This window comes from Perca fluviatilis, chromosome 1 (assembly GCF_010015445.1).
Source record: "Perca fluviatilis chromosome 1, GENO_Pfluv_1.0, whole genome shotgun sequence".
Lineage (NCBI taxonomy): Eukaryota > Metazoa > Chordata > Actinopteri > Perciformes > Percidae > Perca > Perca fluviatilis.
The window spans coordinates 585,852-613,491 of NC_053112.1; the positions used below are offsets into that span (position 1 = coordinate 585,852).

At 40.2% G+C, this 27,640-nt stretch overlaps 1 pseudogene; it reads left to right on the forward strand.

The window, feature by feature from the left end:
• Window positions 1-983: 983 nt before the first annotated feature.
• Window positions 984-23,205, forward strand: LOC120560457 (annotated as a pseudogene).
• Window positions 23,206-27,640: the final 4,435 nt, after the last annotated feature.

The following is a 27,640-nucleotide window of genomic DNA, read 5'->3' on the forward strand; positions in this document are numbered from 1 at the left end:
ACCTAACAGGCTCTCTAATCACCTGTGACAAGTTTGGTTTTATACACATAATTATTAATTATTTTACTTGTATTTGCTGCAACAACTGAACTTTGTCTCAGGTGATCAATAAAAGTCTTCTAAAGAGAACACCTCCCTCACTTCCCAAACTTCCCAAGCAAATGCTACTGGCACTCAACATGTGGCACTGTAACCAGTAGAATCTTCTTATCATATATTTCTTATAATTTGTTTCACTGAAATCATTTAGAAATGTTTGGTAAGTCAGAATTGGCTTTGACCATGAGGAAAATAAATCTGACTAGAACTAGTCGGAGGAGAACCTTTATTAACAAAGGTTGTCCTGCCTGTGGCCATCAAAATATATAACTCCTCCTCTGAGTGTTACACGCTTAGACCTTTTACACATTTCCTGTTTCTCTACCAACTGTCTGGTTCTTAATGCTACCATATAAGGCTAATTCTAGATTTAAAGACCTCAGCTTAACCTTTTGTGCATCCGAGTTCACCCAGAGTTCTTTTAACCAATTCCTCAATGAGATGCACACAGCTTCTTTAGCAGAAACCACAACACCCTTAAACTGACATTCCTGTCTGACATCTACAGCTTAAAGCATTAACTGTCAGAATGTAATACTATTATTTCTACAACACTTATTATTTTACTTGTATTTGCTGCAACAGCTGAGCTTTGTCTCAGGTGACCAATACAAGTCTTCTAAAGAGAACTCCTCCCTCACTTCCCCTCTGGTTAAACTGATGATTTGAAGTCAAACTGTTTCTGTGAAATCACGTGACATTCAAATCTTCAAAAAATTTCTTCACTGCAGTCTATGAAGTTCCTCCGTCTCTGAGAGAGTTTGTGAGATCGTGACCACAGAGTGTCCTCTGTCCCTTCCTGTTTCTCTTAAATCATGTGACCCCAGGGCGTCCTCCCTCTCTACTGATATATGAACTGTTCTCTTCTCTCTCTGCCTCCTCAGCATCACAGACCAACAGCACAGGGAAGAACACGTTAGAACTGGAACTACTTTAAGTCATACTATCAGGAGGTAATACCAGGCATTAATGCATGAGGAAAATGTATTTGCCATAACTAATACTGAGCATACTACATTACATTCATATGATTTCTTATTTTCAGTGTCCATAGTCACCACGTCAACAAGCTTCTGGAACTTGACACACATTTCAGTGGACCTCTTTCTGGGTGGACCAGGACTTTAAAAACACAGGTATGTATCACAGGTACCATCATGAGGTATGTACCTCATGAAGCTCATTGAGAGAACACCAAGGGTTTGCAGAGTTATCAAAAAAAGCAAAGGGTGGCTACTTTGAAGAATCTAAAATATAAGACATGTTTTCAGTTATTTCACACTTTTTTGTTAAGTACATAATTCCATATGTGTTCATTCATAGTTTTGATGCCTTCAGTGAGAATCTACAATGTAAATAGTCATGACAATAAAGAAACACATTGACTGAGAAGGTGTGTCCAAACTTTTGGCCTGTACTGTATGTAACATTGGTTGGGCTGAAAATGGCCCAGGTGCTGTTCTATGCTCTCTAAAGCAACACTGTGAATTGGCTTTAGAATGAATGAGAGGTTTTCTGCCATATAAGGCATGCTCATGAATATTTAGATGAGCTGCGCACTGATTGGTTGCAAACACATAGACACAGAGTTGCCCCGCAGCACACACACACACACACACACACACACACACACACACACACACACACACACACACACACACACACACACACACACACACACACACACACACACACTGTCTGTTAACGTTACCGATAGACTTCCAAAAGTACAGACATGCCCGAGCGCGAGCAGCGGCTGCATCGCCACTAAAACAGCCGAGAGAAAATATCCCCAGCTGGCTTCAAACTTCATTTCTGCTCCAACACATAATCTCATCAAGTAATGTTACTGTACAAAGCACCAGAGACACAGTTTCGTTACGGTTTCATCCTCCAGTGTGTCGCGCACACACACACACACACACACAAAAGTGAAAGTGAAAAGTTTCAACACTTTCATTACAACTAGTGTTGTTGTAACGTTACCCTTGGGACCAGGGCCGGATTGGGACTCATTTTCAGCCCTGGAGTTTCATGCCTTAGACCGGCCCACTTTAGTTCACGACTGACTATATTAAAATAATGTAATTAAAACCTCAGAATATAAGTCTGTAATAGGCGCACTGTTCTCTACAGCCTTGTAATTCATTGTATTTTTGAAAAATATCATTTCCAATTCAGTGCCAAAACAGTAGCCTAAGTTTGATTAAAAACATAATGGGTCACTAGTAACAGTTACTATATTGTAACTAATGTGAAAAAAAATGCTTTTCTTACTTAGTATTTTTGTCTCGTTTCCAGTCCAAATATAAAAAATAAAAAAAATCTTACATCAAGATGCATTTACTAAACAAGTATGAAAAAACACCTCAAAATTAAGTGATTTTTTTGCTTAAAACACGCTACATTATCTGCCAATGCGGTAAGAAAAATAATAGTTTTAGATTTAGCTTGTTTTAAGCAACAACAAAAAAACAATGACTTCATTTTTTTTAAAACAAGACAGAATTTCTTATGCCACTTCACTTGTCTAGTAAATGTATCTTGAATCTTCATTACTATTAGTTCTTCTGAATGCCAATCCTTCCTGCCCATTCTGGTGTGTTGGTAACGGTACCGGGCCTTGCTCTTCACTGTAAGCAGCAAACCGGACTAGAGGCGGCTGCTGCTGAAGAGCTACAAGAAAAAGTTTGATACATGAACGGTGGTTTGCAGACAACGTTGTTTTGCACGGTCGCTAGCATCTTTCACTGCTCTTAACTACCTTAACGTTAGCTTACTTACCGGCCTCGTCGTCTTCATTTGTTTTTTTGAGGAAAAATGTGCTCAGCTTACAACATTTGGCCGTGTCAGTTTCCAAAGCTTTCTTCTTTTTTATTCTGGCCTTTTCAGCGCCACCTTTGTGCTTCCTGTTATCCATTTTTATCAGACTTTTTTTATTTTGAGCAACTTGCAAGGTGCCGTGTCGGGGGCGGGGCCAGGGAGTCAAAAGACAATCACGTCATCATTAACCTGCAGGCTGCACTCTGCCAGAAAAATGTTAAATATAAAAGAGTGGGGCTGCGGTAAAATAATAAATAAAAAGAGTGGGACTGCGCTAAAATAATAAATAAAAAGAGTGGGACTGCGCTAAAATAATAAATAAAAAAGTGGGGCTGCTGTGAGTGCAGGCAGCCTAGGGACAGCATCCATATTTCAACCCAGTGCCATGACAACAACGGCACTCGCGGCCAAAAAAACTGACCGGCCCACCGGGAATTTTCCCGGTGCTCCCGATTAGCCAATCCGGGCCTGGTTGGGACATAAAAACCTCCACCAAGGAATCACATCTCACCCTGTAGCTAGTCAGCGCGGGGACATTTAGCAGAGACTGAAGCCCTGCAGGCGCGTCCTCTGAGCCGCTGCGTAAGATCCAGACTCCCGCTCCACTGTCTGATATACGCGTTCTAAACCCTTTTCTCTGGGCCAGTATTCCGTTGTGCAGTCTGGAACACTGCATTTACGACCGTGGTTCATTTTCAATATCCTTGAAAAACTTCCAAACTTTCTTCTTTCTAAAGTACACAGCACAGCTCGGGTGTGAGATCCTGACAGAGCTCCAGCTCATATAGCGGGTCTGTGACGGTGGAGAGGCCGACCAGGAAGGCAGCAAACCCAGCAAGCAGCCGCTGACTATCACGGCAGATTGTGGAACTTCTCAAGTCCGACACAGTCGTACCAAATTTGCAATTAGACATTAATTTTAGTAAAAGAGATTTGCCCGTTTTCAGAGGCAGTTTCAAATTGTGAGATTTGCAGAGGAAAGGGATGTCAATGGGACTTTGAGGTACTATATGTATGTCTATATGTATGCCTATTTTACCCACTGAACTGTCGGAATTCAACTATGACATGGTCAACTCGGTTTTCCATTCTATCACCCCTTTAACTGTCAGTATTTAATGGTATTATTTCTACAACACTTATTATTTTACTTGTATTTGCTGCAACAGCTGAACTTTGTCTCAGGTGACCAATAAAATTCTTCTAAAGAGAACTCCTCCCTCACTTCCCCTCTGGTTAAACCGATGATTTGAAGTCAAACCGTTTCTGTGAAATCACGTGGTATTCAAATCTTCAAAAAACGACTTCACTGCAGTCTATGAAGTTCCTCCGTCTCTGAGAGAGTTTGTGAGATCGTGACCACAGAGTGTCCTCTGTCCCTTCCTGTTTCTCTTAAATCATGTGACCCCAGGGCGTCCTCCCTCTCTACTGATATATGAACTGTTCTCTTCTCTCTCTGCCTCCTCAGCATCACAGACCAACAGCACAGGGAAGAACACGTTAGAACTGGAACTACTTTAAATGCATGAGGAAAATGTATTTGCCATACCTAATAACTGAGCATACTACATTACATTCATATGATTTCTTATTTTCAGTGTCCACCATGTCGCACAGGTTGGATGATTCTAAATCAGTCAGTCTTCCTGCATGTTACATCAGCTACTGCTCTGCTCCTGAGATCAACAGGTCTTTCAAAGGGTTTCCTAAAAAACTAAAGAAAAAGTAGTCAAGTGATTAGTCCGTTTGATAGATGGCCATTTAACAGGACTTAGAGTTCTAAAGATGGAGTCTAGAGAGAAGTTTCCACATACAGACACCTCTGATTTTAAAGGTACCATGGCATGAAAATGTCCTTTTATGGGTTTTTTAACATTAATATGAGTTCCCCCAGCCTGCCTATGGTCTCCCAGTGGCTAGAAATGGTGATAGGTGTAAACCGAGCCCTGGGTATCCTGATCTGCCTTTGAGAAAATGAAAGCTCAGATGGACCGATCTGGAATCGCACGTTTACTTCCTCCACCAGAAACCGCACGATTACATTAGACTCGAGCGGTTGCGGTTAAATTCGGTCTCCACATACTATTTACACACTCATCCTGACCGACACTAGACTCATGCACTGGCCACGGTTACGTTCAGTAGCCTAGTGGGCGGTCTCCTCATGACAGTCTAACTACCATGTAGCAACATTCACTTCTAACATTTAAATTAACATAACTACCAAGATAACGTGACGTGTATTTGTATGTGGTATAATACTTTCCCCTTGGTAATGTAGCCTATGAATTTACATCAACACAATTCTAAACTGCACAAGACATGAAGGCTTCTGGGATTGGTTGATAACTCAAACTTGCCGAGAACCTAGACACCCGTTTGATTACATAGACTCATGCATTAGGAACGGCTACGGTCTCGTTCAGTAGCCTGGTGCGTGGTCTCCTCGTGACAGCCTACCTACCTTGTAGCAACATTCACTTCTCTAACGTTTAACTTAACATAACTACCAAGACAACAAGACGTGTATTTGTATGTGATGTACTTCCCCACCGATAATGTGTGAATTGCCATGAACACCATTATCTAAGATGCACCAGAACAAGGCTTGGTTAATAACTTAAACTTGCCAAGAACCAAGACACCACTTGATTACATTAGACTGGAGCGGCCGGTTGCACGGTTACATTCGGTCTCGTTCAGTAGCCTTGTGCGCGGTCTAAGTAGCTAATTTCCTGATTGATTCTACCACCACCATTCCAGTGGAGGCTTTTTTTATTAATAAGGGAAAAATTCCACTAATTAACCCTGACAAGGCACACCTGTGAAGTGAAAACCATTTCAGGTGACTACCTCATGAAGCTCATTGAGAGAACACCAAGGGTTTGCAGAGTTATCAAAAAAAGCAAAGGGGGGCTACTTTGAGGAATATAAAATATAAGACATGTTTTCAGTTATTTCACACTTTTTTGTTAAGTACATAATTCCATATGTGTTCATTCATAGTTTTGATGCCTTCAGTGAGAAACTACAATGTAAATAGTCATGAAAATAAAGAAACACATTGACTGAGAAAGTGTGTCCAAACTTTTGGCCTGTACTGTAGATGTAGAGATCATAGACCGTATATATATAGATGTAGAGATCATAGACCGTCTATAAAGTTGTAGAGATCATAGACTGTATATATAGATGTAGAGATCATAGACTGTATATATAGATGTAGAGATCACAGACCGTATATAAAGTTGTAGAGATCAGGGACTGTATATATAGATGTAGAGATCATAGACTATATATAAAGATGTAGAGATCATGGACTGTATATATAGATGTAGAGATCATAGACTGTATATATAGATGTAGAGATCATAGACTGTATATAAAGATATAGCGATAGGCGCTGACCAGATCTGCTGTCATTGCTTGAATTGGAGGACAGAAGTTGCTCCACGTTTCCTGACTTTTTGTCACAGCTGATAAATTATCCGGACTTCTTTCAGCGGATCGATATAGCTGTCCTCCAGATTGCTATGCATGGCAACGGTCTGTTATCAAGAAAATAACAGACCGCATTCTACATTAGAATTAAACCAAGCCGTGTAATAACAAGCAATAAAGTGGTTAGCAAACTTACCGACTCCCAGTTGCAGCAGCAGCTGCCGTGAGGTCAGAGGCTAGTGGATCAGGGTCTGGCTCTGCTTTGGGTTTTCCTGCAGTTTGTTTCCTTGCTGTTACGTTAAAAAGTATCCAACCAGGGGACGCCGTTGTTACATCACTCTGACAGTCAATACTTGCTGTGATCTCGCCGTTCATTGTAATATTGTTTCTTTCAACTACTCTCTATTCTTTCAACTGCCCAAATTTGTCCCCAAATTAATTTTCACCGTCCCCGACCCTTTTTTTTATTGGCCCCGGGACGACGGGAGGTCCTTAAGCTCGAGCCCTGGTCTCATGTCAACGAGCCACTTCAAAATGACATTAGGTCCAGCCCACAGAGCAGCAGCAGGAGCACTAACTGACTAAACTACACATAAATCACATCAACACAGCTCCTATGTTGGCCAATGAGAACTTCTGCTCTGATACATTTGTGTTTCAGTTTTCTTTCAGTTTGACAAAACTTTCTGATTTTAGCAGGAAGCCACGATGACGGCAGTGGACCTTTTCAATATTTTGGAGGATTTAGAAGAAGAGGAATTTAACACATTCAAATGGCATCTGCATCAAGACATCCTGGAAGGCTACCAAAGCATCAAAGTGTCCAAGTTGGAGAATGCAGAAAGGCAGGACACGGTGGACGTGATGGTGAATACCTATCAACTTCACGGAGCTCTGAAGGTGACCAAGAAGGTTTTAGAGCTGATCAACAGGAATGATCTGGTGCAGAGTCTGCTAGACACCAGCTCAGGACCACAAGGTCAGTCACCCTTTTTCATTTGTATTTTCAGGAAGAAAGAGTGGGTGGACATGAGAAACCCAATACTTGTAAGGGAACAGATTGTTATTTTACCTGCTGATACAACTTGTGCACTCAGCAGCAACACATTCTCCAGCTGTAAACAATGCCATGGACGATGCATCATTTAAGATTGCAAACAGATAAAAAACTATTTTATATATATAAAAAAAAAAAAATTAACATTTATTTCAGTGTAGTCTCTATTTGTTGTAACATTACTGTAGTGGCATTTCAAGCTCATGCTCTGTAAGTTGAGTTAGTGGTTCCCAGGTCTCATTCAGGTCAGTGGCCAATATAACCTCATAACCTTTCCAGGTGGACAAGTACTTTAACTCCGTGTCTCTAACAGTAACAGCTGTATGATAAGAGTGCCAAGGTCACGGAGGAAGTCAACACATAACACATTCTGCCTGTCTGTTTTAGGCGCCTGTAATATCTTTCAGATCTTTATAAGGTTCAGCTAAACCTAATGCCTCCAGCATGAGTTTAAATAAAACTTCAGGAAGACAGGAACTTCAGAATGTTGGGATGGCACCTACACTGTACTGTGTAATCCTACATTTTCCTCAATTGAGAATTCATTAAATGCTTATGTGTAATTAATTAAGTCTCGCTGAACCTCCTTCACAAATGGGAAGGGAGTTGTGCTGCTTCTGTTCTATTCTACCAACGGGTGTTTTCAAAAATGTTTTGAATTGTTTGGCTTCAGATCTTCTACAGATTGTAAACACATCTCTGCTCTCAGGTATCTTCCCACAGGCCCTGAAAACTGCAGTCATCAAGCCACTCCTAAAAAAGAACAATCTAGACACGACACTAATGAGCAACTATAGGCCAATATCAAACCTTCCATTTTTAAGTAAAATCATAGAAAAAGTGGTTTTTCAACAACTCAACCTTTTCTTATCGTTAAACAACAGTTTTGATGCCTTCCAGTCAGGTTTTCGACCACACCACAGCACTGAGACGGCTCTTGTTAAAGTCTTTAATGACATCCACTTAAACACAGATAGTGGCAAAATTTCAGTCTTAGTATTACTTGATCTCAGTGCTGCATTTGATACGGTAGACCATGACATATTGCTTGACCGATTGGAAAACTGGGTTGGTCTTTCTGGCTCAGTACTAAAGTGGTTTGAATCCTATTTAAAGAATAGGGACTACTTTGTGTCTATAGGTAATTATACATCTGAGCATACAAATATGACGTGCGGAGTTCCCCAAGGCTCAGTTCTGGGGCCTCTTCTGTTCAACATCTACATGCTTCCACTGGCTCAGATTATGGAAAACAACAAAATAAGTTACCATAGTTATGCGGATGACACCCAAATTTACATAACCTTATCACCAGGGAACTATAGCCCAATACAACAATTAAATATGTGCATTGAACAGATTAATGATTGGATGTGCCAGAACTTTCTTAAATTAAATGAAGAAAAAACGGAGATGGTTGTTCTTGGAGCAAAAGAGGAACGATTGAAAGTCAGCGCTCAGCTTCAAACGACAATGTTAAAAACCAGACAAACAAAGCCAGAAATCTTGGTGTAGTCATGGACTCAGACCTGAATTTTAAAAGCCACATTAACATAATTAAAAAATCAGCCTATTATCACCTTAAAAATATATCAAGGGTTAAAGGACTTATGTCTCAGCAGGATCTGGAAAAACTTGTCCATGCTTTTATCTTCAGTAGACTTGACTACTGTAACGGTGTCTTTACAGGTCTTCCCAAAAAATCAATCAGACAGCTGCAGCTGATTCAGAACGCTGCTGCTCGAGTCCTCACTAAGACCAAGAAAGTGGATCACATCACTCCAGTACTGAAGTCTCTACACTGGCTTCCAGTGCCTCAAAGAATTGATTTCAAAATACTTTTACTGGTTTATAAATCACTAAACGGTTTAGGGCCAAAATACATTTCTGATCTGCTACTACACTATGACCCACCTAGACCTCTCAGGTCGTCTGGGACAGGTCTACTTGTTGTCCCCAGAGTCAGAACTAAACAGGGGGAAGCAGCGTTCAGTTTTTATGCTCCACATATTTGGAACAAACTCCCAGAAAACTGCAGGTCCGCTGTAACTCTCAGTTCTTTTAAATCTAAGCTAAAGACCTATCTTTTTGATGTTGCTTTTCTTTAAATAATCTATTAACTTTAATTTCTTATACTGCACTGTAACTTTTATTCTTATACTGCACTATCAATTTTATTCTTGTCTATTAATGTTTTTAATTTGTTTATTAATGTTTTTAAATTGTTTTCAATTGTTTTTAACTGCTCTTTAATGTTTTATGTAAAGCACTTTGAATTGCCCTGTTGCTGAAATGTGCTATACAAATAAAGCTGCCTTGCCTTGCCTTGCCTTCTGAATTTTCTTTAACAGTTATGTTTGTGTGTGTATAAAATAAAATTTGTACAAACCAGGGGTTAAAATGGCAAAGGTGAAGATCATGTTTTTGCCTTTGCAATGTTGTAACTTAGGAGACAGTTTGTCCTTGTGCTCTGATTAATTTGGCATGCAGTTATCACACCAGTCACTATTTAGTTTGAATAGAAACCCAACTCCTGGCTGATTTGGAAGAAGGAAATAACAAGTGCAACAGGCAAAGGCATAGATTTGTAGGGGATATCCCTCCCCCCCAACATTTAGAAGAGGTAGATTTGTCCCTCTTAAAAAATACAAATGAACCGAGTCCCTAAAGATATAAAAATAATAATATATCCTTCTTACTTGAGCTGTCACTGGTTATACATGACGTTGGGTAGCCTCTATCCAAAAGTTGAAACTTTTCAACTTTATTACAGTAATGAAGGAAAATCCAAACAAAAAGCTAATATTTGATTGCAGAAATGTGAAATCTAAAACCAGCCTTACTTCTTACCAGTTAATATGTTTTCCAAAGATTTTAGACAGGAAATTAAGTGTTATACACTCGACAAGTTTTGGGGAAGACCCCCAGACACCCCAGTTATAATGTGTCCCCCCAAATGTTTTAACTAAACCTATGGCCTTGGTAACAGGTGAACTAGCTGTTACCAGGATGTTAGGGTTCCCCCACCTGCCAGGTCCCACATAACCCCTGGTGTTACGGTTTCAGTGTTTTGCTTTGCATTTTGTTCCATTTGTTACCTGTTGGTTCATTTCTGTTGTCTGTATCCTGTTTTGTTGATTTCTGTTTCGTTATCTCCCTGTTTATTGTGTTTATCCTGTCTTGACTGTGTTCTGTGTTGTGTCAAGTTTCTGTGTTTAGTTGATGTCATGTTTTCCGTCTGTTTTTCCTGTTTCCTGTTTTATTTTGATAGTCTGGTTTTCTGTCTTGTCTTGTCCAGTTTGCTTCCTGTGTTTTCCCGCCTTTGTTGATTGTCCTGCCCCGCCCTGTGTTTCACCTGCCGTATCACCTGTACCTCATTCGTTCGTTACCTCTGTCAGTCCCTTTGTCTTGTGTCAGATCGTTTTGTAGCCATGCCCTTGTGTTTCCTCTCTGTGCCTTTTGTATGTTCCTGCGTCAGTTTACTCCTGCCTGTGTTTTGCCCGTCAGTTTATTTTTTGTGAGTTTTCCAGTCCTTGTACTGCTGTTTTTTTGTTGGTAATGAATCCCTGAGTCCCACCATCTCCTGCCTGCCTTCGTCTCTCTGCGTTTGGGTCCACATTCCCTGCTTCCTCACAACATCCTGGTACAAACACAATAACAACTTTAAACCAATGGATTGGTCAGTGCGCCTATCCAAGTGTCTAAAGGATAATTTACACATTATTTATTACACTCACCAAACATTTTGACCATGAAAGTCCAAATTTAGTGGCCTCTGTCCCATTCTAATGCCAGTATTCCATCAGATACACTTAGCCAGCCACACACACACACACACACACACACACACACACGGCTCCATCATGCCCACAAATGCACACATTTCTTTTTAAACAAATAATAAAAACGTTTTTGTAAAATGTATTTTTTTTTCTCTCACATTACGTGTAGATATGGCTGCTGCCAGCAATGTGCCATCTGAAGATCAGTTTCTGTGCTCCATCTGTCTGGATGTGTTCACTGATCCTGTCAGCACACCATGCGGTCACAACTTCTGCAAGAACTGCATCACTGAACAATGGAATATTAATGACCAGTACCTTTGTCCGATGTGTAAAAAGGTTTTCAACACAAGACCTGAGCTGCACAACAACACTTTCATCTCTGAGATGGTTGCTCAGTTAAGACAGTCAGCTCAACAGAAAGCCAGCAGCAGCAGCTCAGAGCAACAAGTGGCCAAACCAGGAGAAGTTCCCTGTGACATCTGCACTGGACCCAAACTGAAGGCCCTGAAGTCCTGCCTGTTGTGTCTGGTCTCCTACTGTGAGACTCACCTGGAGCCTCATCTGACAGCTTCACGTCTGAAAAGACATCAGCTGATCGACCCTGTGGAGAACCTGGAAGGCAGGATGTGTACGAAGCACGATAAACCTCTGGAGCTGTTCTGTAAGACCGACCAGACATGTGTCTGCATGCTCTGCTCTGTTTTAGATCACAAGACGCATGATGTTGTTCCTCTGAATGAAGGCTATGAAGGAAAGAAGGCAGAGCTGGGGAAGACAGAGGCTGAAATACAGCAGATGATCCAGAAGAGACGACTGAAGATTCAGGAGATCAAACACTCAGTCAACCTCAGTGAGGAAGATGCAGACAGAGAGATAGCAGAAGGTGTTCAGGTCTTCACTTCTCTGAAGGAGTCTGTTGAGAGAGGCCTGAATGAGCTCATCGACACGATCAAAGAGAAGCAGAAAACAACAGAAAAACAGGCCGAAGCTTTCATCAAAGAGCTGGAACAGGAAATCTCTGAGCTGATGAAGAGAAGCACTGAGGTGGAGCAGGTGTTACGCTCTGAAGACCACCTCCATCTTCTCCAGAGTGTCCAGTCCCTAAACATCCAACAACCTCCACCCACCAAGGACTGGACAGAGGTCAGCGTCTGTCCATCATCATATAAGGGGACTGTGGTGAAAGCTGTGGTTCAGCTGGAGGAGAGACTCGGTGAAGAGATGAAGAAGCTGCTTGAAGCCGAGCTGAAGAGGGTCCAGCAGTATGCAGTGGATGTGACTCTTGATCCTGATACAGCATATCCTAATCTCATCCTGTCTGATTATGGGAAACAAGTGAATGATAGTGATGTGAGGGAGAATCTCCCAGACAACCCAGAGAGATTTTCTGAGTGTGTTTGTGTTTTAGGAAAAGAGATGCATCATGACACACATAACGTGTGTCATGATGCATCAAATTCATGTGTCGATGATTTTGTTTTGTCTTATTTTAAATATCTAAAATTAAAGGTAAAGAGCAAATCTGATGGGACAGTTAGGATCTAAGAGGTATATGGTGTAAAGTGGTTGTCTAATGTTTTTATTTCTTATGTTCCTCAATAATGAGACAGGAAAGAAAGATTCTAAATTATTGTGGCATAATTGCAGAAATAAAGTCTGTTTGTTGAGACCAAGAATGTTAATGGTGTTATTCCTAAATCAGTTCTTCTGATATCACTTTAAACTGCTGGGTTTGGTCTTTCTACCACAGCAGTTGTACCTTTTACTTTTAAATGTAAGCCACTTTTCTATTTGGAGAACCTGCTGTTGCAATTATTATGAAATTGATAATTTAAAGCAATGGTGTAGTCTAATGTATTGTAGTGGGCATACTATACTGTATATATTTGGGCCAGAATATGCCGTTGGGGGAGGGGGGGCAAATCCTTGTGGGGGGTCTGTGTGTCCATCCCCATGGAAGTTATGAGCGTCAACAACTTCATTTTCTACATTCACAATGGTGACACAATGGTGTCTCCGAGAGTGGTGCAGTGTCGCCCGGACACAGCAGACACGGACAGGGCTCTGGCTCCGGCAATAACGGCAAGAAAACGTCGAAAAAGTCGCGAACGAAAAGAGGCAAACGAGGCAGGAAAAGGAGGAATAAAAAGAACAACAGGAACAACAGAACACCGCCGCCGTATTTCCCACCGGAGGTAATTTAGCTGCCGTTCTTTAGCCCGGGGATTAACGGGGACCTCCAGCTAGCTAGTTGGAGGTCCCCGTTAATTTTGTTAACTTTCCCAACATCGAAACAAACTTTAGAGTGCAAGAACAGTTAATGGAATCTGGTCGACATCTTTTCCTTTGGGCGCGCAGCGGGATGTGGTGTTAGTACAGTTAGCTAAAAACAAAACAGAAAGCTTTGGCTTATTATATTATTACTGCTATGCTGTAACATTACCATAGTAAGTGTTCTGGTTGGTGAGACAGAAATACCAAGGTTCCTGTTAAATGAAAAACAGAGCATGTAATAGGAGTGTTGTGTATTTACAAAACGCAAATTTGTCGGCTTGAAGTTGTCAGGTACCATGCCTGAGCAGTTTTACATTTATATAATACTCATTTCCTCCAGGGCAGCATTTCAGGCTCACCAACAGTTTCTTGCTTCAACCAAATGCAAATGTCCTAGTTAAGGAAGTCCTTTATAAAGTCCCTGGATCCACAGCGGGTCTCATTTTAATTCTCAGGATTGAAGAAGAGGTGGACATGTTTTCATCTTTCTGTATGTCACCTCTCTGTTGCTGTGAGCCAATAGCCTGTTGGATGGCTTAGGCCTCCTGCACGCTGGCTGCGTGGCGTGAGCGTGGCGTTTCTGTTGCGTGTCAGCTGCGTGGCGTTTTCTACGTCTTTACACACCAGAAACGTGTCTGACGCGGCGCTGCTGCTGCACTCAAGCAGTAGTATACTTCATGCTAAACATAAATACATACGGATCTGATTACAACAAAGACAACGTCGGCAGTATTGACGGCAAAATAGGCTCCAGAATATTTCCTTCTGGATCAGTTGACAATCGATAATTATTATTATTTTTTTAAATGACATTTATATCTGCATTTATATCAAAACCTCGAGACTTTCAAACATCAAAATGTCATTTATTAAATGTATTTGTGTCAAAATGACATATAAACATCTTTTCCTATTTTATTTTGCCTGGAAACACTTCCAACATGCTTGCGTGAAATATAGGCGTCGGTCCTATTTCTAGCATGCATGCGTTTTCGACCCAGCTCGCAGGCAGTGTGTAAGCTCTAACCTGTTACCATGGGAGCCCAAATAAAAACGGACACGCCACGCGGCTGACACGCTCCCGCCACGCAGGCAGGGTGTGCAGGAGGCCTTAGGGTGCAGACCTGTCCAGTTCTTCCACACCAGATTTGGAGTTCCTTATAGAGGAGGCTTTGTGTCCAAACAGGAAAAGAAAGAAAACCTGTCGACACAAAGAAGACTTCTGTCTAAAATATCGTGTGCTCCAGCTTTGAGATTTCTCTTCATTAGAACTAAGAGGCCTGTAGGAGCCACATATTGTATGTTGTTTATGGTCTCATTTATATTATTAAATAATTAAAATGTAAACAAAAAACGTCAAAAAAAGGTCAAACGTTTAAAAGCATCAAAAGTGTAAAAAACTGTCAAAAGCATCAGGCGCTACCTCAATTCCTGACTGACGCCCACACGGGCCAGTAGGTTGTTATATACACTGTGAGAGAACAGGCCCAAATTAGAATTCAGTTTACAGCAACTTCTGAGAAGTTTTTAGCTTTTTCTTGACCAGTCGTCATGATTCGGCCTAAAGAACACCTGCCAGGGTCATTAACATACTGATCAGCATTCATGAGGGGCTCTGCATTGACTAGTTATGGTTATAAATGTGCATGTACAGGGTGGGATAAGAGGCTGATCCATGTATGTACACTTGTGGGTAATCTGTGATTTATAAAGGGAACATTACTTACAGGTGTGAGTACACACAGTTTTATAAATCTGATTTTTTGGGGCGTACGTACACTTTTAGTAAAGATCCTACTCCCAGTTTTATAAATGAGACCCCTGCTCCTTCAAAGGAGAGATGGGGGATCCAAACAAAAAGAGCAAAAAGAAAGGACTGAAGAAGAAGAAGCCAAAGCCAAAAAATACATATCTGATATCAGATCCATATTAAAGAAATCAAACTCTTTCTGATCTTTTCTGATTTTCAGGACACATTAACACACACACACACACACACACACACACACACGCGCGCACACACACACACACACACACACACACACACACACACACACACACACACACACACACACACACACACACACACACCGGCCCTGCTATTAGTGCTACCAGCAGTGTCTCCAGATAAAGAGAGTTCTCCCAGACAAAAACACACAAGAACGCCCAAATTTCTTGACCAGACCAATCTAGCAACATTTCTGCAGCCTGTCGATTCAAATAGACCCAAAGTTGTTTGTTTGATTCATCAGCAGCCAAACTGGCTCATCACTTATACATTTGGCCGCTGTCAATTTAACCCTCATATTGTCTTTCAGTCAGCCATATTTTGACCCTTTGACGCTTTCTTGTTGCTTTTGACTTTTTTTACGGTTTTAACGCCTTTGATGCTTTTCTCTGACAATTTTGGTGTTTTTTTTAACCCATCTTTGGACGGTTTTAACTCTTTTGATGCTTTCTTTGCCACTTTCCTACGTACTCCCATCCTTTCCTCCTCTGGTTTGCCTGTTTGTAAAGCATAAAGTATAAATGATTACCCAATTCTGTCTTACATCTAGGCTTATTTTTGGGAAATTTGCTTGAAAGAAACCCAAATTTCTGAAAACGGGTCACATTTGACCCGAGGACAACAGCAGGGTTAAAGTCCAGGATGTAGCCTCTGACAAAACAAGAATAACATTAAAATGAACATATAACAACGTCTCATAAACGTGAATAAATAACACATAACTTTATCATATATATAACAGTCACAAACAGCTGTCCCAATGCTCTAATATACAACCCAAATATCCAATCAGAAATGATTTGAACAACCTTAAATTCATCCTACCAACCGAGCCTTTCATCATCCTGTCCTGTCATCGTGTCCAAGAAGCTGAACCAACTCAAATCAAGTTTATCCCACTTGTCTAACCCAGGCTAAATCAAACAGAGCCATCATCTAAAACTTGGTCCCTGTTGTATTCTAGTGTCTGCTGTTCCTGACATGGCCTTCAAATAAATACATTCTTTCATTTTGGGTCAGAATGATGTACAAAGATGTTTTTGTTCTGCATAAAAGTAAATAAACATATTTCCAAATACAGTAAACCTTTTTAATAAGCTGTACATCAACATCCAAGCAAGGTTATTATAGTTTCACCTTTTCAATTAGTCTTAAAAAAGACATAACAGAAAAAAAGACAATAAAAGTTTTATTTTTGATTTTAGTTTTGACTTTTCAATGTCATTTATTTAGTGTGTACGGCTGTTGATGTTTTCGTGTTTCTTTCCTCTCGTGTTGTCTTCCAGACAGACATGAAAAACACCTCGTTTTAGGAGCTTTTTTTTCCTTTTTTCTAAATTTCAGTCACTTTTTCTGATGTTTTGCTGCTTTCTTTCAACGTTTTTGTCCCTTTTTCTGAAGTTTTTGGCGAGTTTTTCTCACTTTTTCAACATTTTGTTTCCATTTTTCAAAATTTGAATCTAGTTTTCTGAGGTTTTGTTCGACGTGTTTGTCACTTTTTCAATGTTTTGACTTTTTCTGAAGTTTTTGACAATTTCTTCCAGTGTTGTTGACGTTTCTTTTCATCATTTTTATCGTTTATTTTTATTTTTACATTTTCTGTGGTTATTTCGACGTCCCATATTTTCTGATTATAAAATACTCTTTGAAAACGGGTCAAATTTGACCAGAGGACAAAATGAGGTTAAAAAATACTTGTATAGGCCTATATCTTCTTCTTCTTCTTCTTCTTATTATTTAGGGGGCGGGGGGGTCGCTGTTGGAGTAATTGGGCTTGGGAGTGTTGTGTGTGTGTGTATGTATGTGTGTGTGTGTGTTCAGTATTTTCTGTATTATTGTGTTAAAATGAGATGATTCCCTGGTTATCCCTTTAATAAATGAATTAAAAGAAGAGGTTTGGTCTCAGTCTCTTAGTCAGTCTGCATGCATTTGACAGATTTATGGAATAATATTTAGATGCAATTAAAAAGTGAGAATAACTTATAATCAGTGTTGGGCAAGTTACTTCCAAAATGTAATACATTATAGATTACTAGTTACTGTCATTTGAGAGTAATTAGTTATATTACAATATTACTGTCTCTAAATTGTAATGCTTTACACTACTTTTGCATTACTTTTGAGTTACTTTCACCAAAATAACAGCGGAAGTTTGACTTGGCAGCTAGCTTGTGAATTTCACCACCGGATCAATAAAGTCTCATCTTTATCCACTTTAATACATCACAGATTATTCATAATATTTTGTATAATTAATATGAATATGCAAAGTAACTAAAGCTATAAAAAAATAGATAAGTAAAACATACAATAGGCAAGTAGGAGAAAATGAAAATACTCAATTAAAAGTACCTTACAGTTGTATTGAAGTAGCCTACGGCGTTGTTGTAAAATGTTTGTTTAAAGCACTTGAATAAGAAATTCATGTTGTTTAGTTTAAAACAGTCTAAAGGAAATTGTCAATTATAGTGTGATTAAAACTCACTAGTTACATTATTTACAGTACTTGATTTACAGCTGATATGTGAAAAGGTACACAACCTTATTTGTTTAACAGTAATTTAGTTTTACTGTGAACCGTCACAGGAAGTGCTTTTATTTTGAAGTAGCCTACACGGAAGTTGTCGGTTGTGTACCTTGTGTACTCTTGCTAGTTTACTGAGATGCAACTGTTTTGCATGTTGTTGATGCAACAAATACTATGGATGCAACATGTCCGTCAAGCTAAGTTGCTCACTTTCTTGTTTGTAAAACTGCATCTGTAATAATTATTACCGTTCATGACATAAACATATTGAACAGTAAATGGTCACAGTAAAAGACAAGGCAGAGTTACTCTCCACGGCTGATAAACTGCAATGATCTACGTGTAAGCAAGCCTAAACACTAATTCCCGACATGTTTAAATCTGTCAGCGGCTCGGACACACAGCTGTCCGAGCTGACGTACCGTCACCTGTTGGGACACAGATGTTATGAAATAATACTCACGGCTTTTTTTCCTGTGAACAAATGCTTCGCGGTGTTGGGAAATTATAAAAAAATGTTGCGTTAAAATGTGTTGTATCTCACGTTACTGAGATTGTAACGGGTAATAATATTACCGAAATTTAATTAGTAATGCGTTATATTACTGCGTTACAGCAAAAAGGAATACATTACTGTAATTGCGTTACTTTTGTAACGCGTTACTCCCAACACTGCTTATAATGTGGGTTTAAGTCCATAGAGCAGTTTATTCATAATATCATTAGGGGAGATGCACCGTTGAGTTATTGGTGTGCGTGTGTTTGTGTGTCTTTGATTTTATAATTCTGGTTTTAGTTTGGCTACTTTTAATTGAATCTCTGTGGTTTGGGCTTAGCTTCCATTGCTAGGCAACAGCAATGTTTAGAATGTTTGTTTACAACTGTGAAAAGGTCTGATGTGCCATTTGGAAACCTCTTTTTTTTTTTCCCCCCCCCCGAACCCCCTTCGCTTTGTTTTTTTACGACTCTCATACAGGATACAACGTTTAAAGAGGACGTGCATCTGTCCAGCGTCTGGTTGTGTACCTGAACACACCGCAGTGCAGACCGCTCAGAGTCTCCACTTTCAACACCAAGATGGACACTAAACTTCAGCTCTACTCAGGCACCAAGTCTCTCTCTTCCTCTCATGTGAAATTGGTAACAATAGATGAGTGTTTGTCCACAGTAGCCCACTGAGTTAGGCTACTTGGAACTGCATCTCTGTATTTCGGGATTAGATTAGATTTAACTGTATTGTCATTGTGCAGAGTACGAAGACAACGAAATGCAGTTTTCGTCCAACCAGAAGTGCAAAAAATCAATGTGATATTCAAGGCACAGGTGGTGCATAGACAGGACAAGAAATCTAGTGCAGTGTAGACAGTAGTATACAGTTGGTTTACAGAAGGTGGTTTAGAGTAATATAATTTAATTATAAATATGTGCAGTGTATTAGCAGTTACCTTATAAGAGCATTGTATTACCTTAATATATTATAAGAAAAACAGAATAAATATGGTTTAGCTTCCATTGCTAGGCAACAGCCTGGCCACACTTGTTTAGAATGTTTGTTTACAACTGTGAGAAGGTCTGTTACTGTTCATAGCAGGACACTTACCTTACCTTATTGTATCTAAAAGGTCTGTTACTGTTCATAGCAGGACACTTACCTTACCTTATTGTATCTAAAAGGTCTGTTACTGTTCATAGCAGGGCACTTACCTTATTGTATCTAAAAGGTCTGTTACTGTTCATAGCAGGGCACTTACCTTATTGTATCTAAAAGTTTTACAAATAATATTACTATAAATACATTTATTGTATCTAAAAGGTCTGTTACTGTTCATAGCAGGGCACTTACCTTATTGTATCTAAAAGGTCTGTTACTGTTCATAGCAGGGCACTTACCTTATTGTATCTAAAAGGTCTGTTACTGTTCATAGCAGGACACTTACCTTATTGTATCTAAAAGGTCTGTTACTGTTCATAGCAGGACACTTACCTTACTTTATTGTATCTAGAAGGTCTGTTACTGTTCATAGCAGGACACTTACCTTACCTTATTGTATCTAAAAGGTCTGTTACTGTTCATAGTAGGACACTTACCTTACCTTATTGTATCTAAAATACATCATTAGCAGGCTTCAAAATTAACATTTTCGTCTACCAGCCAAATGGCTAATGAATGTTCAAATATTACCAGCCATTCAATAGATTACCATTGGGTTTTTTGGCTGGTGAGTGAAGCAAATCTACCAGCCACTTGCATATTTCACCAGCATTTGGCTGGTAAACGGTGCTAATTTAGAACCCTGATCATTAGTATTTCATCACATCAAAGATCTCACTAGTGGATAGTTCCCTAAGCATGGGATGTTGAAAACTAATCTTACAACAAGGCACCATTTGGTTCTTCATCTACATTTGTGCTGTTAGTCTACATAATAATGTCTTCTCAATGTTCAATTAACAGTGATGTTTTCATTAAAAGATTCAATTTACAAAAAGGTGGGGGAAAAATTATTTAGTGACCGCTTGCTACATCCTGCTTCCTCTGGCTGTTTCACAATAAAAGCTTTCCACCAGAGAACCAGTGGGAGGCTTTTGTGCTGTTCTTTAATCAAAATTTGTCTACAGTAGTAGTCAAACTGAATGTATTGAGCCTCTGCGACAATATTAAATGTATTTATTTGTTACATTTTGTTTTACAAAATTAGGAAAGCAATGATTAAGTTCAGGATGTTGTTACATATAAATAATCCTTCAAACAGTAGGCTTGGGCCAGCGATTTCTTTTCTGATTGTTGGTTGGATGTGATTAGTTAAGGCATGGAGTGAGATTGGTTAGGGTTACAAAACCAGGACAAACCAATCAGAGGCAGAGTAGGGTGGGACATTCTTACACCATTTTAGGAAATGCTAATTCGCTCCATCCATTAATTGGATTAAGGAGTAAAGCAGAGGGAACGTAGGCTCTGTCTGGTTCTGCCGCTGCAAGAGCAAATGCTGTATGTTGTGGGTAACATGGCAAAAGAATCCGGTTTCCCTTGTTGAATGATGAATAGATTACCGCTGCCTGCTCGTATTAGGAGTTAATTCCTGTACGCATGTGCAAAACATATGTGGGTGGGCATGTTCCAGTGCTAAATGTTGGCCAAGACAAAGGCAACGAGGGCCGACAAGAGGCGATGACATAGGTAGCTGTCGTCTGCAGTAGTCGGATGCTGTCGGCTTGGTGTGTCAGGGCCTTTAATGATGTCAAACCTTTAATGACATCACAGTCATCACAGCAAACAAGAACTCAGAAACACAGTAACAAAACACAGCTGGGTTTGAGAAAGGTAACAGCCACCTCACTGATGGTAAGAACTAAACAAGCAACAGCAAAAAGCAACATCTGGGTTTTGGGACATGAAACAGAACACTTAAACTACTCAATAGGCATGATGGGAAATGTGGGCTATTGTTACAATAACTTACACTGAACAGGACAGTTAAGGCACATGTTTATGTATTTTTAATGTTTTTATTCTCTCCCACCCGTCATGTGTAGATATGGCTGCTGCAAACTACCTACAATCTGAAGATCAGTTTCTGTGCTCCATCTGTCTGGATGTGTTCACGGATCCTGTGACTACATCATGTGGACACAACTTTTGTAAAAACTGCATCACTGAACACTGGAATACTAATTACCAGTACCTGTGTCCCCTATGTAAGGAGGGTTTTACCACAAGACCTGATTTGAGGGTCAACACTTTCATCTCTGAGATAGTCACTCAGTTCAGACAGTCAGCTCAACAGAAAGCCAGCAGCAGCAGCTCAGAGCAACAAGTGTCCAAACCAGGAGAAGTTCCCTGTGACATCTGCACTGGAACCAAACTGAAGGCCCTGAAGTCCTGCCTAGTGTGTCTGGTCTCCTACTGTGAGACTCACCTGGAGCCTCATCTGACAGCTTCACGCCTGAAAAGACATCAGCTGATCGACCCTGTGGAGAACGTGGAAGGCAGGATGTGTACTAAGCACGATAAACCTCTGGAGCTGTTCTGTAAGACCGACCAGAAATGTGTCTGCATGCTCTGTACTGTTTTAGACCACAAGATGCATGATGTTGTTCCTCTGACTGAAGAATATGAAAAAAGAAGGCTGAGGCTGAAATTCACCAGATGATCCAGAAGAGACGACTGAAAATTCAGGAGATCAAACACTCAGTCAACCTCAGTGAGGAAGATGCAGACAGAGAGATAGCAGAAGGTGTTTGGGTCTTCACTTCTCTGAAGGAGTCTGTTGAGAGAGGCCTGAATGAGCTCATCAACACGATCAAAGAGAAGCAGAAAACAACAGAAAAACAGGCCGAGGCTTTCATCAAAGAGCTGGAACAGGAAATCTCTGAGCTGATGAAGAGAAGCACTGAGGTGGAGCAGGTGTTACGCTCTGAAGACCACCTCCATCTTCTCCAGAGTGTCCAGTCCCTAAACATCCAACAACCTCCACCCACCAAGGACTGGACAGAGGTCAGCGTCTGTCCATCATCATATGAGGGGACTGTGGTGAAAGCTGTGGTGAAAGCTGGAGGAGACACTCGGTGAAGAGATGAAGAAGGTGCTTGAAGCCGAGCTGAAGAGGGTCCAGCAGTATGCAGTGGATGTGACTCTTGATCCTGGTACAGCACATTCTGAACTCATCCTGTCTGATGATGGGAAACAAGTGAATCATGGTGATGTGATGAAGAATCTCCCAGACAACCCAGAGAGATTTTCTCGTTATTGTATTGTTTTGGGATAGCAGAGTTTTTCTTCAGGCAGATTTTACTTTGAGGTTCAAGTTAAAGGAAAGACTGATTGGGATTTAGGAGTGGCCAGAGAGTTGATCAACAGGAAGGGAGAAATCACACTGAGCCCTGAAGATGGTTTCTGGACTGTAGTGTTGAGAAATGGAAATGAGTACAAAGCTTGTGTTGTCCCTCCAGTCCTTCTCTCTCTGAAGTCTCCTCCTCAGAAGGTGGGGGTGTTTGTGGATTATGAGGAGAGTCTGGTCTCCTTTTATGATGTAGATGCTGCAGCTCTTATCTACTCCTTTACTGGCTGCTCCTTCACTGAGAACCTCTTCCCATATTTCCATACTGGTAATAATAATGATGGTAAAAACTCTGCCCCTCTGATCATCTCTCCTCTCAGAGTAAACTAATCACTGAGCTCATTTCAGGTATTGATTTATTTTCAATTATGGGAACCAATGTACATATTCATGTATGTTACATCTTATTTTCTACAGAATCTGTTTCCTGTGGTGAATGCTTTACACTTTATTCCATTTATTATCATATGGTTAAATGTGCAGCAATTCTTTGCAAATTAAATCAAACTTCATCTTGACATATTTGTAGTAGTAAGTTGTAATAAATGTCTTTGTTTAACAGAGGTTTAAATAGATATCGTCCACATAACGTATGTCATGATGCATTAAATTATTGTGTTGATTATGTAATCAGATACACATTTATTTGTATTTGATGTGCAGTCACAGAAAACATTTTGCTGGATATTTAATTGTGTCATGAAAAATTTTGCTAGAATATTTAGTATTATTTTGTTCATAGCTGTCTAAAGTAAGCACTAAGTTAGATGTTATACCGGGTATAACAAGTTAAAGGTCCCATGGCATGAAAATTTCAATTAATTTCAATTTGGCCCACCCATGAGAGAGAGGCATCATGGCTTTCAAACGAGCAAAGTGGTAGTTGGTCAAGGCCACACCCCCACCCTCCACCTTGCCCCCTTCAGATACAGTATTAGGGGACCACTAAGGTCTACATAAAAGAGACTTCACATACAGTATTAGGGGTCCACTAAGGCCTATATAAAAGAGACTTCAGATACAGTATTAGGGGACCACTAAGGCCTATATAAAAGAGACTTCAGATACAGTATTAGGCGACCACTAAGGTCTATATCAGCCATCTTCAACTGGCGGCCCCCGGGCCAGATCTGGCCCTCCAAAGCTTTTAGTCTGGCCAGCAGAATAATCATGAATTCAGAAAATGTAAAGAGGAAAAAATGCATTCTGTTATTTAGCATTTCAAGCATTACAGCAGGTAACATTACACAGGTAGAGCACAAACCTAGCCCCCTGTATTTGCATCTCTATTCACATGCCGGGATTCTGTACAGCGATGCCTGCGCTCCACACACACAGCTGAGCCGAGATGTGTGTGCGTTAAAACCGACTGACAGTATCTGACTGGGAACAATACAAAGAGGATAACCATTGGCCGCCGGGTCAGATCAACTCACGCTAGTCTTGTTACTGTAAGTAGGCTACAATAAAACCTTTGTGAGTAAAAAGACAATACTTATCAATGCACTCACCTGTGAAAGCTAAACTAATGACAAAAGGCACAACTCCGGGAGGACTTGGTGTCGCCATCATCAATTAATTTTTTGATATGTGAGTGCGCACACAGAAGGCATAGAGCATGCGTTATGTTGCACATTATGGCAAAGGGCAGGGGACATGCAGCTCGTCATACCTTTCCCCAACGTATATGCGCCAATAAAAGAACATATAAATACATGAATGAATTTAGATTTAAAAAGCAATAATTGCATGAAAACAGGTTGTTTATGAGTTTTGAAGCTTGAGTCCGAGTCAAGTCTGAAGTCAGCTGTTTGTGTGAAGTCAGCTGTTTGTGTGAAGTCAGCTGTTTGTGTGACTTAAGTGCGACTCGAGTCAGAGTCTCAGACTTGAGTCCCCATCTCTGCTAGACATGCCACAAAAGATAACTTTACTTAACAAAAGCAAATGGTCATTTATAGATCAATGCAAGAATGGAACATACTTCCTGAACAAATTACACAAGAAAGCAGAATAGAAGCTGATAGAAGATGAACTTTGACTCAAATAACCACTCGTTACAACCGAGGTATGCAGCAAAGCATTTGTGAAGCCACAACACGAACAACCTTGAGGCGGATGGGCTACACCAGCAGAAGACCCCACCGGGTACCACTCATCTCCACTGAAAATAGGAAAATGAGGCTACAATTTTCACGAGCTCACCAAAATTGGACCGTTGAAGACTGGAAAATCGTTGCCTGGTCTGATGAGTCTCGGTTTTTGTTGAGACATTCAGATGGTAGAGTCAGAATTTGGCGTAAACAGAATGAGAACATGGATCCGTCATGCTTTGTTACCACTGGGCAGGCTGGTGGTGGTGGTGTAATGGTGTGGGGAATCCTATCTTATCAATATGGGCCAACATTTCTAAAGAATGCTTCCAGCACCTTGTTGAATCAATGCCACGAAGAATTAAGGCAGTTCTGAAGGTGAAAGGGGGTCAAACACGGTATTAGTATGGTGTTCCTAATAATCCTTTAGGTGAGTGTACAACGTCTTTTAAACGTGAATAAAATTTCCTTCGGGATGAATAAATTATCTATCTATCTATCTATCTATCTATCTATCTATCTATCTATCTATCTATCTATCTAAATATCACATAACTGAAAAGGAGTAGGAAGATGTTTACTCTTATCTGCTCCTCTATAACTCATACTATTGAATCATATTCATCAGATATATAACAGTCCCAAACAGCTGTCCCAATGCTCTAATATACAACCCAAATATCCAATCAGAAATGATTTGAACAACATTTAAATTCATCCTACCAACCGAGCCTTTCATCATCCTGTTCTGTCATTTCATTCATGTCCAAGAAGCCAGACATGGGGGACTCGAGTCACATGACTTGACTCGAGTTAGACTCGAGTCGCAAATTTTAGGACTTGAGACTTGCTTGGTTAACATTCATAAAAGACTCGACTTTACTTTGACTTGATATTCATGACTTGAGACTTGACTTAGACTTGAGTCAAATGACTTGAAATGACTTGATTTTCTGTTTAATAAATATATTTTTCCCCTCTGATATCGCGGCACGCGGCGGCAGACTGTCAGTAAACAACACTGGCTATGGCTAGTAAGTTAACGTCATGGATCCCTCTCATGGGCGCCGATACCGGAAAATACTGACCGCCCACGAGTGCCAGACTGCCAGTTCATTTTTACGTGAATCTAAAATTAAACACTGCAGTTATGGAGCGTCTGTCATAGTGTGATTGGTTATGTCGGTGGCATTGATTCTTTATTTCCCACGAAGCTGATCGCGGTTACGTGCCAGTTAAACTTTTCATCTCCAATCCTGTCTGTAGCCTATTTGTGAGAAGTGGCGCTGTCCTGGCTTTACTATGGCGTGTGTGTTCGTGTCGGCCGCTGTCCGTAAGGTTCTGAAATGCAAACACTTTTTTTTGTAAAGGGTGTGCGCGTGTGAGCACCCACGGAGGAAAACATAAATCGGCGCCTATCCCTCTGCACAGAAAATAATAAAGTTTGGCTATAAGTATTACACATCTGACCAGGCAACAAAAAAAACGAACGGCAGTTTGCAAGGTCTGCAGTACAAACATTTCCGACGTTGAATTTCATCAGACACTTCAAATCGGGAGAGATTCGGGTTCCAGTCCCCATATTCAGCTGAACCACTATTTGGACGTTTGTGATGGACAGAAGTCCCTTCAGTTTTTGGCCATGAATAAGCACACCCTCCCCTCTTTGTTCAAGGTGGCGGTAAGAGCGACTAAAACTAGGCACACATACACACAACACAAACTGCTCTCTCTCTCTCTCTCTCTCTCTCTCTCTCTCTCTCATAAACACACACACATGCAGACGTAAGTATGTGAATAAAGCTAGGCACACATACAACGCACTCTGCACTCTCACACACACACGCACATTCACTCACCAATATTAATAACTTTTCACTCTCTCTTTCTCAAACACGCACACATTCACTCACAAATACACTGTCAAATATCAACATATACTTTCCATTCCATGTGATAAGCAAAGGTGGTGGGATTCAGCTACTCCTAAAGAATATGTTTTGTTCTTTTATAGAAAGAAAGGTTAAAGGATGTGTTTCTTTCTCATAAAAGTGAGGCATGTTTGAAGAATATTATTTGACTTAGGAACCATTATACTTTAATTGTTTGAAGGAATTTTATGATTTAATGTCATGTTTGAGGCATATTGAACAATGTTGATTTATTGTTGGCCTAATATCAGTTTTAGGCTGTGATTTATTTATCTGTGTTAATTTAAACTCTTCAGATGTAGGCTATGTGGACGCAATGTCTTTTGAGTAAAAAATGCAAATAAAACTCCAGCAGTTCATAATCACTGTCTTTAGCTTGTTTAAAAATGGAAACTTTGGTATGACTTGACTTGTGACTTGCTTGACCAAAGCTATGACTTGACTTGACTTGCTTGATTGTCACAAAAAATGACTTGGACTTGCTTGAGACTTGAAGGTTAAGACTTGAGACTTGCTTGCGACTTGCCCATGTGTGACTTACTCCCATCTCTGCAAGAAGCTGAACCAACTCAAATAAAGTGTATCCCACTTGTCTAACCCAGGCTAAATCAAACCGAGCCATCATCTAGAACTTGTTCCCTGTTGTATTCTAGTGTCTGCTGTTCCTGACATGGCCTTCAAATAAATAAATTCTTTCATTTTGGGTCAGAATGATGTACAAAGATGTTTGTTTTTTCTGCATAAAAGTAAAACATATTTCCAAATAC